The sequence below is a fragment of the Pelecanus crispus genome, chromosome 8, assembly GCF_030463565.1.
Source record: "Pelecanus crispus isolate bPelCri1 chromosome 8, bPelCri1.pri, whole genome shotgun sequence".
Taxonomy (NCBI): Eukaryota; Metazoa; Chordata; class Aves; order Pelecaniformes; family Pelecanidae; genus Pelecanus; species Pelecanus crispus.
This window is the reverse complement of record NC_134650.1, coordinates 32,544,427-32,557,939: the sequence shown is the minus strand read 5'-3', so window position 1 is coordinate 32,557,939 and position 13,513 is coordinate 32,544,427.

Below are 13,513 nucleotides of genomic sequence, written 5' to 3'. Positions count from 1 at the left end.
GGCACAGATTAACACCCCCACCACCACCATTTTTGGGTTGCCAGTCTTTCACAACCCCGCTTTCTTGGCCAAGGATTTGTAACGGCGTCACTCCCAGGTGCAGACCACGGGGGCTGCAGCGCTGCTCCCCGTGCACACAGCTTGCTTTTGAGGCGCCCTGGCACTGGGGTAACTCCTCTGCTCGGCGCAGCCACTGCTATTTTGCGCTGGGTCCAGCTCTCAAGGTGAACTAGCCCTCGCTGGGGGCAGTCATTGCTCTGCCGCTAGATTTCGTGTTAGAAAAGATGTTTTACTGCATGAGTGTTGTTCCTCTGCATGAAGAAAATGTTAATCAAACTGCAGAGAAGACAAAATAGCTGTATAGATACATTAAATATCTAGTTACTACACGATAAATAATTAATAAAGTTAATCTATTTGACCATGCTCTGCTCAAGTCATACCCTTACAACCAATCAATAGCAATAAGAGATAACATTTGTATGAGGCTTCGCTTTCTCCAAGTGCTGTGTGATCATTAATAACCAATGGCTGAGTACTCCCAGTACCGCACAGGCCAGCGAAAACTTCGGGAAGTTTTGATTACATCAACGATTCTGCTTTTAGTTTGTGAAATGCTGCTGAAGTGCCCTGGCATACCTAGCAGGCACATTGGCTGGGGTTTCCCAATGAAGTTAGGGAAGCTAATTGCTGAGCTCCTGTTGACTTTTGGTGGCAATGGATTCCCAGTGAATTCAGGCCTTTCCAAAACCTCAGCCTTCATATTTTGAAAGCTACACATACATAGCACCAGGTTTTTAACACTTTCCTAATTTTAGCCATCAACATGGTCCTCTCCTGTATGAGAAAGAAAAAAGATGAAAGAACATGGTTCAGGAACTGCAGATTGCTTAATTGTATCAAGTTTTTAAAAATTGCATAAAGTTTGCAAAACCATCACTACTATTTCTGTTTCAGTATTAGCAGACGTCTGCACCCGAGAGAGCCGAGGCTCAAGGCTACCACAGGACTGTGAGTCGTTTCAGATGGTAGCAACAACCATCCTGCTTTCCTCAGGAGTCCTTTTCCTCTGGACACACAGCAGTTTGTTTCCTCTCCAGCGATTTGGTTTCAGCTGGGATAGAGATAACACACTGATGTTTTAGTTGTTGCTAAGTACTGCTTATGCTAGTCAAGGACTTTTCAGCTTCCCATGCTCTGCCAAGTGCACAAGAAACTGGGAGGGGGCACAGCCAGAATAGTTGATCCAAACTGACCAAAGGGCTATTCCATACCATGTAACGTCATGCTCAGTACAGAAACTGGGGGGGGGGGGTTGGCCGGGGAGCAGCGATCGCTGCTCGGGAGCTGTCTGGGTATCGGTCGGCGGGTGGTGAGCAATTGCATTGTGCATCACTTGCCTTGTATATTATTATTATTATCATTATTATATTGTTACTATTATCATTACTATTTTACTTTATTTCAATTATTAAACTGTTCTTATCTCAACCCAGGAGTGTTTCTCACTCTTACTCCTCCGATTCTCTCCCCCATCCCATCGGGGCAGGGGGAGTGAGCGAGCGGCTGCGTGGTGCTTAGTTGCTGGCTGGGGCTAAACCACGACAGGGAGATTTATCCCCCACAGGGTGAGACATGGCATGTGGGGCTGGCGCTCCTCCCCAGCCACTCGCCTTGCTTCCCTGGGTGGGCACGCACACGGGGGCCCGAGCACCAGCCTCTTGGAGGCAGCCACCGAGCGGAAGCCAAGGCACTGAGTTTTCCTGCAGACCACCTCCTTCCAGCTGGTCCAGGCTGCCCACAGCCACAGCTGCCCCCAGGCTTTCAGCCGGGTCAGCCGCGCCTGCCGGCTGCTGCCTTAGGCACCGCCACAGCAGGAGGAAAAAGACGGACTGTCCCTCCAAGGGTCCCTGGCACCAGCCCTGGGATGGCCGCGGAGGTCTGCCCATGGGTTTCGTCCCCCTGCTCTCTGTTTCAGGGGAGCCACGCATCCCATCCAGCACCACCACCCTGCCACGGTGCTCCTGTCCCAGTCAGCGTGGCATCGGGGTGGGGGAGCTTGCTTTTTTGGGGCATTTTTAGCAGTTACCTGCCCAACAACCGCAGGATAAAGGCAGCCTGACTGGATGGGAACAGGCTGACTGCTCCTAAACCCCAGGCTGTTGCCCTGCTACAAGCCCATCCTTCCGCTCTACAGTTGGCTCCAACAGCGCGCGCGAGCTGGCCCGCAGCGCGGCCGTACCGGCGCACAGGCGCGCGCCCCGGTGCAGCCCGCCCCGGCTGCGGCTCTGTGCTGGCGTGGCGTGGATGGCCATCCCCAGCACCGAGCGCCGGGGCCACGCCGCGGCGGCTGAACTAAAGGGCCGCAAGAGGAAGAACACGAGAGCTTTGTAGAAACACGTATTTTTACATCAGAGTTCTTTGTATATACAAAAAATTCCACCCTGCTGTGCTAGGAGAAAAAAATCCTGTGGGCATTTCAGACCTACCTATTTTATTAATGCAAACTGCCAGATTCAACATGTGAGCCAGCCTGAAAAACAAGAGGCTGGGAAGGAGGAACATATCCCCGGTAAGCACTCGGCAGGCCCATCGGTCACATCGCCCCTCGCTGGGGATCGGAAATAGAGGTGGGCAAGTGCTAGCGATGCAAAACAAAGATGTCTGTAATTTGGAGTGGGTTTTGCCAGCTCTGCCTGAGGCTGTACTGTACCTGCCTTCTACTTACTGGTCAAATGACCTGAGCGTTCCTGGGCAAAACAATAATGGCAAGCATATTTTGGACATGGAAAATGTTCATGGCAACTGCTGCCTACATTTGCACACCTGAGTGTGTACACTCGAAACATGGCTGCACACGCCCCGGCTTGCAAGAGGCTGCAAGACTACGGGCTTCACACGTCCAGCTGCTAACTGCCCCCATACAGTGTCAGTGTGAAATATTAATTTAATAGTCCAGTGTACAATTTCAGAAGATTTCAAATGATTTTAGAATAACCACATTTCAGAAAACATCTGTAAAACGAACTCTCAAGAAAAGACATGTGAAAAGTTTAAACCCCAACTCATTAAATATTCACGGTAATGTATTTGCTCAGCTCTAATCAGCGTCTGAAGAGGGCTGATAAACGCTGCTTACGAGCAGTTCAAACAGCAGGATGGGTCAAAGTAAAAAAGAAAGTGAAATCCCAGGGTATCAGCAGTCAGTACAGGGAATTAGTTGTCCAACAACAGGAAGAAAAAAAGGTTGGGATAAAAGGCTTTCCCAGATAAATACAACCATCTCATTCTGACAGCTCACTCTGGAGGTGCAGACACCGAAGGTCTCCCAGAAAGAGCCAGTCCTCCCGGGTGCTCTCCCCAGGCACATGCAGCAAGGCGGCACCCGTCTGCCTTCGCAGGGTGCTCTCACCCGCCCCCCATCTAAAGAAACGGGGTGCCTTTGAGGTCTCTGCCGTTCTAACGCTGTCAGAAGTTGGTACGGATATGCACGCACGGAAGAAGGCTGCAGAGTCCTGTTTCACTACGAAACCACACTGCGAAATCCTCTCACTATTTTTAGTTAGTAGAAAATACGCCCTTGCAGGCAGGGCACAGAGGACCAGAGCAATACCGGCAGAGACGGGAGCTGGAGCAGAGACAGAAGTTAGGCTCTGGAGTCGACAAAAGCGTGACTGGGTTTTCAGTGAGTATTTGGCAGAGCCGAGGGACTCGGGCTCTGTGTCCACGTGAAGTGCAGTTACCTCTAAAAACTGCGCGTTTGAGCACACGGCGCAAGGAAAACAAGGCTCTCGAATCACTCTGACTCAGTTTCACCACTGAGCAAACAGAGCAGATAACTGCTGCGTCTCTCTGGGGAATGCTCCACGACTCAGGCTGTATTTGGGTCATAAGAGACTTCAAAGGTCCTCTGAGCAAAAGCACTAAAGTGCTGCAAAATACGACAGGCACTGGTAGACAGCGACCTGGCAGTAAGGCATGCTGGAACTATGAAATTCTTCTAATCTTTCCTCCCCAGTCGATTCTGTCAGCCCTGCAATCACTTTTGCAGCTCTTCCTTGAACTCTTCCCTGCTCTCGGTATTTTTTTTTTGGTACACGATGGGATGCCCAGACCCATCATGCTGTGACCCCAATGAGATCCCGACACATCCAGGTGGTCTCAGAGGGGTGTGAGCCCCAGACCCACTGGCAGCCTCTGCTCCCAGCGCCTGCGGGCTGTGACGATGAGCCGTGTGTCCCTCAGGAGCCCAAGACGTCACATCAGGAAGAAAAAAATCTGAAAATGATGGAAGAGGCTTGGACACTGTCAGAAACCAAGCCATAGAAAGAGCTGGCAAAGAGTGAGTTACTAAATATTTTAAGACCAAATAAACCTGACGTTTTAGAGGGCTCTGGTCCATTATTTTTGTTCAAATTACATATGCATCCTCTGATATGTACCTCCGCAGCCATAAACACAAAACATGAGAAGAACAGAGAAAGAAAAATCTTTCTGAACAAGGGAGTTACATACTGTAGGAATGCAGGAGCCTGTGATCTGCGTTATTTCTTTGCTTAAGGCCACCTAGCAACAGCGCATAGGTTAATCCTCCACAGACTGAACAGACAGCATCGGCCAACAGGAAAACAAAACATCTCTGCTAGAAAAAAATCAGAACAAGAATTACCCATTTGCAAGAGGGTTGTAGGAACAGGCAGCAACAAATAAGAGAGAGGTATACATGATACTCCTGCAAAAGGAAGATTTCCCTGTAAATAGAGTTATTGTCCACCTCGTTATTAAAAATACAAAAAGAGCTTTACAACATTTACAGAAAACCTCTGCGGGAGCTGCAGGAGCCCTGCTCCGCAGGGAGCTGGGGGGATGAGCTGGACCGTGGTCAAGGCTGGTTGCCATCTTAGAGAGCGCCTTTAAATGATAAATAGAGTGTCCTCTAAAATGATAACTAAACCTCTGGAGCTGTAACCCTTCTGCCAGGGGTTAGCAGCACCTGCAAGGGCAGGTTCAGGTCTCTACAAGCATCTCTTGGACATTAAGACATACCATCGCCGCCTTAAAGCCATTGTTTGCAGTGGCTCAGCCCCTCTTTGCAGCTCTGCCAGGCTCCCCTGCACCACGACATTCTGCTAAAGGGGCCTGGAAATACAGAATTAACTCACCAGGAGATCCCCACCGTGCCAGCGCTGCCCCCACAGCTGCTGTGCCCTGGAGAAGACACCCCATGGGGCTTGCCGGCCCAAATACCCGCTGTGTCTGCAGCATCTGTGCTTCGGCAGCGCTCAGGGTGGCCCTGGCAAAGCTGCAGCCCAGGGGCTGTGCTGTCCCCCCAGCATTGCCCCTGCCTGCGCCGCCCCTCCCACTGCCCCAAGGGGTAGCCACCAGGGATGGGATTTTGGAGGAAAACACAGTGGGAGGCCACCGCTCCTTGCCAGCCTGCTGCAGCGTGCCGCCTGGCCTTCCCCGCCGCCCCAAGCTGAGTGTCACCTGCTGCTCACCAGTGCCAGCACAGCCGGCACTGTCCCCAGGGAAGCTCCTGACCCAGCTTTTCCGAGGGGTCTTTGCGGCACGGCACACCTTCCCGTGCTCGCTGACGGACGGCGGCCAGTGTGGTGCCGTGCATACCTGCGCGTCTGGGATGTGATTTATTAAGGGGTTTATTGTTGCTCTTTTTCTGCTGTTCGCCAACAGATGGTAGCAGCACTGCTGCTGTCACGCTGGGCCAGGAGCTGCTCACAGGATGAGATGACTTCTGCTCTGAAAGTTTTCCTACCTGATGAAAAGTCATGCTTGCCCATCCCCTTGCACCTCACTAGCTGCGCTTCCAGAGCCAACTTGGAGAACAAAGCAAATATCTCCCAGTACAGCATATTCTCAATTCAAGGCTCTAGGGGAGGACACAGGCAGCTGACAGGGCTGTGGCTCTGTTCACTGAGGCTGGTAAATAAAAAAAATGTGTTCAAGTACACCAGTGACACCTGGGCTGGATGCCCCAAATGGTGACTCCTGGGCTGCATGGGGCTGCAGCAACGCACCCTGACTATCTCTGCCTGCAACAACGAGCCGTTCCCAAACGGTGAGCAACACCCAGCTTGAAGACAGGCACCAGCAAGGCCCAAATTAATGACTTCATTTATTATTTACAGATTTAATTATTGGGCAAAATACAAGCATTTCCTGCCACTGGCTGTACTGGCCACTCGCACCGGACGGGGTCCCGAGCCGCTTGCTGCCTTTGCTGGGCGCGCACGGAAGCCAGCTGGAGCTCTGCCTAAGCGAGGTCTGGCTAAGACTGAGCTAAGGACAGACCTCAGGATTTGGTCTGCAGTAAAGCTGCTCTGCGGAGGAAAAGCAAACAAACAACAACTCTGCTCTAGAGGCTTCCCCTAATTCTGTAAAGTGCTTTGAGGCTTGCGAGCGGCTCTGTATAATCAATAACACCATTAACAGAAAGGTGGCCGAATGGCAGCTACCTCTGATTAAAATAGAGCCCTTGGTGTATTGCAGCAAACAGCCACGTAGCCATTTCTCTGATCACACGCAGGTCTCTCCTAGTGTCATATAATTCATGTTAAAATCACAGCAATAAGGCAGACTTCCTTGCAGCTGTTTAGAAGTCTTTGGAGGCTGCCATTATACTTCACCTTTTTAATGCTTTATGTATTACAGCTTTATTTTCACCTAAGGCTGTGATCCTAAGCTTCCTCACAGCCTTATCTACAACTCATATTTCAAAGCCTAATTTTCCTGCCCCCAAACGTAGAATAAAATAGCTTGCAAAAACGGCTGCAAGGAAGCTGCAACTTCTGCGGTATTACAGCCCTTCTCCATTGGATCTGTATAGGTACTATTCCTCATGGAGCCAAAAACTTCCTGGAGAAGTACTATAGCTAGAAGATATTTCTTGACCTGGCGTAACACTCTGTCCACCCCAGCTGGTGGAGAGATTATGAAATTTTAATTGGACTGAGAGCAAGATATCACTATAATTGGAGCCCAAGTGCCTGCACGAGCCCGAGAGCTCGGACTTGCCGGGAATCCTCGACAGCCGCCAGCGGCCCCAGCACCCGAACATGCCTGTGCCCCTGCACGGAGGCGATACGCATCCTCCTCTCCGCTTGTGCTGCAGCCACTGGCTCCCTTCCAGAAATAAAAGGTTTTGCAAAGGAAGGATGCTCAGGCCCATCCAGGTTTCCACCTCCCCTGCCCTGGCATGAGCAGCAGCACGAGGGACAACAAGAATATCCTAGCTCATCCCAGCATGAGCTGATGTCTGCCCTTGGGAACACACGCTCCTCGTCACCAAATGACTCTGCTGCAGCGCTGGCAGCAGTCTCTCACTCCGCTGAGCTGCGGTCCCCTTCTCCAGTGCCTGGCTGGCTGGACAAGCCTGCCGTGGCTGTGTGCGCACAGCAGCCCCGCGGTGGGCACAGCTCGCTCCACAGTGTGCCATTTCGGGTCTCTGCACCAGCTGGTTTTGTGCCACCGTCTGGTAGGACATAAACCAAGCGCCGACTTCCACCACCTCCAAAAGGTAGGCAGGGGCCTTTGGTTGGAAAAGATGGGCGTGCTGGAGGAATGCAAATGGTGGGATTATTTATTATTCACATAGATGCTCAGCCCATAGTGTGTCGCCTGGCTCCATGTAACCATACAAATCACTCAGCTGAGTCAATGATCTAACTGTAGACCCTGCAGCTCAGGGACTCAGGTGATCCCAGAAGGACCATGTTCAAACATTCATGCCCAGATGACACTTGCTTCCATGCATACTTTTTAAATCTTTGCCAGACATGAAGAGAGATCATTCTGCGTATGTCACATACAAAGTAAGATCTCGGTTTTACCAGGAAGCCCACATTGAAGAATCTTCAGGAAAACAAGGCACCACTACAAAATAACAGCCTGAATGCTTAGCAAAGGTTGTCTTCATCTAAAGGTCAAAGCAAACCTTCCTTGCATAACATGCTTTTTTTCCTAGGTAAGTACAAATCCAAGCTCTGAGGTAGCCAAGTGCTCCCCCCTCCTCACAGCCATCTGCTAATAGAGCGGCACGCAGCTCTCCCCGCTCTGGCCATCCCCGCTGCGAAGGGCTTATCGCATTACTGCTACTCTGGGAAATCTTGACTCCTGACATCGGTGCTACAAAGGCAGCTGTTGATGAAGCACTGTCACTTTACAGTGCAGCTCAGCAAAAGCTTTGGCTTCATTTCTACCCGTAACGCCATAAAACCTCAATGGGCGAATGGCCCCACGTCAGGGCAAGGAACCAGCTTTCCCAAGTGATTTCATTGGCACTGATCTTCGCTTATGCTGGTGTGAGGGACAGGAGACCAGGACCTCCCTGACCCTCTGTGGTTGCTGTACCAAGGCTCCCCTCTGCATTGCTGTCTGCTCTGTGCTATTCATGGGACGGGCGCTGCTGTGGGAAGGCTCTGACATTACTGACAGGCTGTGCAGGTCATTCACTGTCCTAAGAAAAGAAGTATTTTTGAAAACATAACAACGAATCAAAGAAGCAGGACAATTTAAAGCGGTTGCGTTGGGCAGAGGTGCCCTAGGGGACACCTGAGCATGCTTTCTGCCGCAAGCTGCTGTTTCGAAACCACTGGACAAGTTCCTGGCCCTGAGTAAAGGCAATGGCGTAACTGGGGTTTGCTTCGGTCAGGTCTCCAGCATCAGTGGCGAGCATCCTTAGGGACTACGGATGAAATTTAATTTGGCTTATGGGCCTGATCTCGTTCAGGATCAGGATTGCTGAGCAGAAAAAATAATTTAAAAAAATAGGCTCTTGAAGGACGGACTGTTTGAGGTACAGCATTTATTGAGGCACAGCATGTGTGACCCCAAGGGACGTCCCGTCCCGTTTAGTGTTGGCCTCCTCCCCACGCTCTCTCAGCTCCCCTTGGTCCACATCTCCCACCACATCCCAGCAGAGCTGCAAACCTGCACCTCCAGGCCAGGTACAGCCAGGCCACACTCTGCCCGATGCCCCCAGCCAGCCTCCAGCCCACCTGCGCAGGAACCACAAAGGGAAAGCAAACAAAATAACCAGTAAGAAAACGCTTCGCATTTTTGTAGCAGTTTTTATCTGAACAAAGCAGTTTGTAAGCCATGCTGAATTCAATTAATGAAGGCTTCATTTCTTAATTCATTAAGAAACAGAGTCTGCTTTATGATCGCATAATTGAAATCAAGTTATAAGATATTCACTATATTCACTTTTTTTCTCTTTTGTGAGAAAATTAACAAAAAGGAATATTAAAAACCTCAGTCTGTATTGAGTGGGAAGGGAAGGAAATCCACTTCTTTGTTATAATAAGCTGTCTCTATTTCTGCTTAAGCGTTTTCCAGTTGTGCCATCCAGCAGGCGTACTCCACGAATCTGAAGCCAGAATGAGGTCCCTGCCCCAGGAGCGCAGCATGTCATTTTGGGAAGAAAGCGGCCTGGAAGCTCTGATCTGCAGCCAGCGCTCATCCTGCAGTGACGGGGTGGCCCAGGAACGGACCTGCCCAAGCAACTGGGGGCCGAAGTCAAACAGTACTAACCCCCCAGTTAGCATAAATAATTGGTTTTTCAGCATGAAGGCCCCCATGGTGACTTTCCCATTGAGGAAACATGTGCTACTAAGAAAATTAAAGGTTGAAGGTTCATTACTGGGACAAGTAGAGCACGAACTTTTGCAAAATGCCTCATCAATAAGCATCATCTCTTGACCTAAACGAGAAACTCTAAGGAGACCTGAGAGGAAGTTGATTCCTGCTGGGGTTTATTGCTATAAAGTATTATTATTATTGATTTTGGCTCATTATTTTCCTTTATTTAAAAAAAAAAACCCAACAAAAAAACAGAGGAGGAAAGAAAGAGAAGTTCAATGGGCTTTCCATCAGCCTGGCTCCAGGTAAGGCTATTCACATTGCAAGGCAAAATAGAGTTGCACATACAGATGCTATTAATACTTCCTTTCTAATTAAATTCCACAAGAAATTGTGCGGGATATTTCTGTCCCCATACTCATTCTAGTCCCATCATCTTTTGATTAACTATCCTCATGCACTAGGAATTAAGGTGTGACCTCTAACTTTTTTTGAGAGAGATGTGCTGTTTTTAATATTAACAGCTCCATCTTTTCATTGTTCTTTGAGCAGGGTTGGGAGGAGAAATATAATTACACACAATGGGGGTATAATTCATACATTAAAAGTGACATTAAAATGATAGGTAGCAAAATATAACAGTATAACAGCTTGTCTGTCACTCTTTTATGGATTGCTGGCACCCTCCAACCCCATTACAAACATGTCCCTGGAGGGAGCGCAGCAGGAAGACGTGAGCAAGATTAACACCAGTGGAGACCTCACGGTGCTCGGTGCCGCAGGGCTCCCTCGGCAGGGATCCGATTTAAACTCCTGTTGGGTCTCTGCTTCCCGCGGGCGCCCCATACACGAGCTGGCTGCCGCAGCCCATGCCACTGGCACCCGTGGGTCCCACTCTCCCGGCAAGGAACCGCCCCAACATTGCAGATTCCTGAAGCAGAGTCCCAGCGCTCCCATTAGGAGATAACGTTATGCGGTTTGATGTATCTGGGGCATGGGAGGCCCTCCTACGTAACACACAGGAGAGCTCTACTGCCCGCAACGTTGCCTCCTTCCCAGAAAAACGAGCTGGCCCTGGCAGCGAGGAAGCCAAGCACCCATCAGCGGGGGGGCACAGCGAAAGGGCTGTTTGTGTGGAGCCAGGCTGTGGGTACCAGCCGCCTGTGGGGCAGGGGATGCCCAGGCCCAGCTACGGCTCTGCCGCCAGCAACATGCCTGGCCTGGCAAGTCGTTTGGGCTTTGCCTGCCTGCAGAAGCTGCAGCCCAGTTTCACTTACACTGCTTGTACGTGGCTGCAGAGAAACTGGTGCAAACTCCCATACATGCAAATTTGGGGATTTTTTTCTGCTTAGCTGCAGGGTGCTCCCTGTCAGCATAACCTAAATGCAAAATGCTGTTTGGAAACTGAATTAGGGCATCATCTACTGAACGCACCAAAGTCCAGCATCCTTCCCCTCCGCGTGGCTGCTGGGCACCCCTCCGGGGCTCCCGCACCGCCTCACAGACACACGGGTTTGTGCGTGGCCCCAGACAGCCAGACTGTTGATCTGCCCTAAAATGACCTGAAATGAATTAGTGGGCTGAAGTGAATTAGAAAACATCCGCACCAGTGGGAGCCGTTGTCCCTGGCAGGGAGGCGCAGCCCCCAGCAAGCCCAGCTGGCTCTGGAGGAGGATGCTGCCCATGGGCAGGCAAATTCTAGCTCCAACAGTTTCAGCGTACACCTTCCTCAGACTGCAGAGAGCTTTCATCTGAGCGCAAGCGCTTTGGTTGATGATCACCATGCTTTATCTAGTGTGAAAATCAAATTAACTTAAGCATATGCTTATATTTAAGCATAACTGACTCCTTGGTTAATCCCCGCAAAGAGAAATTTGTGATCAGTCCTATCTCGATAACCTTCTTGCGATATGGGGGCCACACTGCATCACCTGCATGAGCTTCGCAAACTCCCAGTCCTCACATTCCTCAAACACAAACAGTAAACATTGCTTCTGACAGCAGTTAGCTAATGTACAGTTAAAATATTTTTCAGGTCCGGTTTTGAGACCTGAAGATCCTGATGGATTACATACAAGTATAAAAACATCAGTGGAAAATGCATCTAGGGCTGTTACTGGGGGAGTCTGAAAAGATGCAGCTCCACATGTGAAGGAAGGTGAAAATTCAGAAAGATCCAGCCTGAAACCTTAACACAGCAGCCAGCGAAAGTCCAGCAGCAGGAGCTTCACTGGACTCACAATATTCTAGTTAAAATATGCAAATCATTCATTTTGGCCTGGATAGTGCAATGTGTGTTTTAAGATAGCCCTGTTTTGGAGAGCACCAGCCCTTCCTGCTCCCCGCTTCTTACACCCACAAGTCTCGTTTAGACACAAGTTAAAAAAGGGAGGTGAGACCATTGGGGTCCTGCTGCAACGAGCAGAGCTTCCTTGCCCTGAGTCACCCCACAAATTTTACTGCAGGATTTTTGCCATCATGGCATTTGTTTTCAGGAAAATGGACAACGGGAGGCCTCCATGTAGGGGGTGCATACCTTGCCCTCTCCAAGCCCCTCCCAGACACTACCCCGCACCTCTGGCCTGCCGATACAGCCTATTTCTCAGTGCACAGGAGCTGGTTTGATCCCAGCTGCTTTTTTTTTTTTTTTTTCTTTTTTTCCTTTTCCTTTTTTTTTTCTTTCCCTTTTTCCTTTTTTTCCTTTTTCTTTTTCAAACATAGAATATTTTAGTCCATCCTTTAGCACTCCTCACCGTATAAACATAAGGAATTAACTGACACCAGAAGCAAGGTTTTGCTACATTAATTACAGCAGCCCCAGTTCTTTTGGAGCTGCGTGGAGCAGTGTGCATCGCAGCAGCCCCTGTGGAAAACAGATCACCGACACCGCGCTGCGCTTTCTCAGGCTGCAGCACCGAAAGCAACCCGAAGGAATTAGGTTTTCTTGATGTCTAAAATTAAGTGGAAAAAATAGTACTTGCTGTGGTGGCTACCCCAAGTAAAAGCATCAGATGCTTTTTGGGGTAGAAATTTAAACCGGTTTGATCTGTAATACCCACAACAAGGAAACCCATTGTCACCGTGGCGCAACAGCCTGCCCAAACAGCAGGATGGGGGTGACTGCTTCAGCACCCGTCCCTCTCCTGGGACCTCCATCCCACGCTAGGTCCCGCTTTCACTCTTGGCTTGTCCTGCAGGCCAGGGCCAAGCACCCACCCCAAAACGGGGAACGAATCTCAATCCCCAAGTACACTCAGTATTAAATAAAATCGCTTTTGATGTCACCATAACTTTCAAGTCAGCTGGCAAATTGTGGTTATACAGATTAGAGCAGTCACAGACGTGCCATTTCAGGCGGCACAAACATAGAAACTAAAATGAATTTTTACTGCACCACATTGTGGTAAACAGACGTCCTGTTAATTTCTGGAAACCTTCAGAACGGCAAGCATAAGTCTGACAAATAATGCACTCCTGGAAAATGTAGGACAGTTGGGATGTGAGGTTAAATTTTATGATTTATAGCCAGCTGTAGTTTTATGCAGTCTTGGAGTTACATTCTATTCTCCTTGGGCTGCTGGTTACTGAGGCCTGCTTCCTTGTTGGCCAAAAAGGTAAAAGAGAGTGGCTCTTGTCTTAAACCTTTCTGGGAGTAAGCTGTTCCTTAAACAACAAAAATTTAAAATGTTGGGGTATGCATTTATCCCACAGCACTTCTTCTTCTTTTTCCCCATGCAGTCATACCCACAACTACCATTTCACACTCCTGAATCCTGCACAGCCTGAAGAAAGACTATTTAATGGTACCCATACTATGGACAGACCTTCAAAGTGCCATACTACCGTCGGGTGCCAGTGGCCCAGGAAGCCCTATGAGATGGGCAGCCCAGTATGATTGCGCAGCACGGGGAGTAAC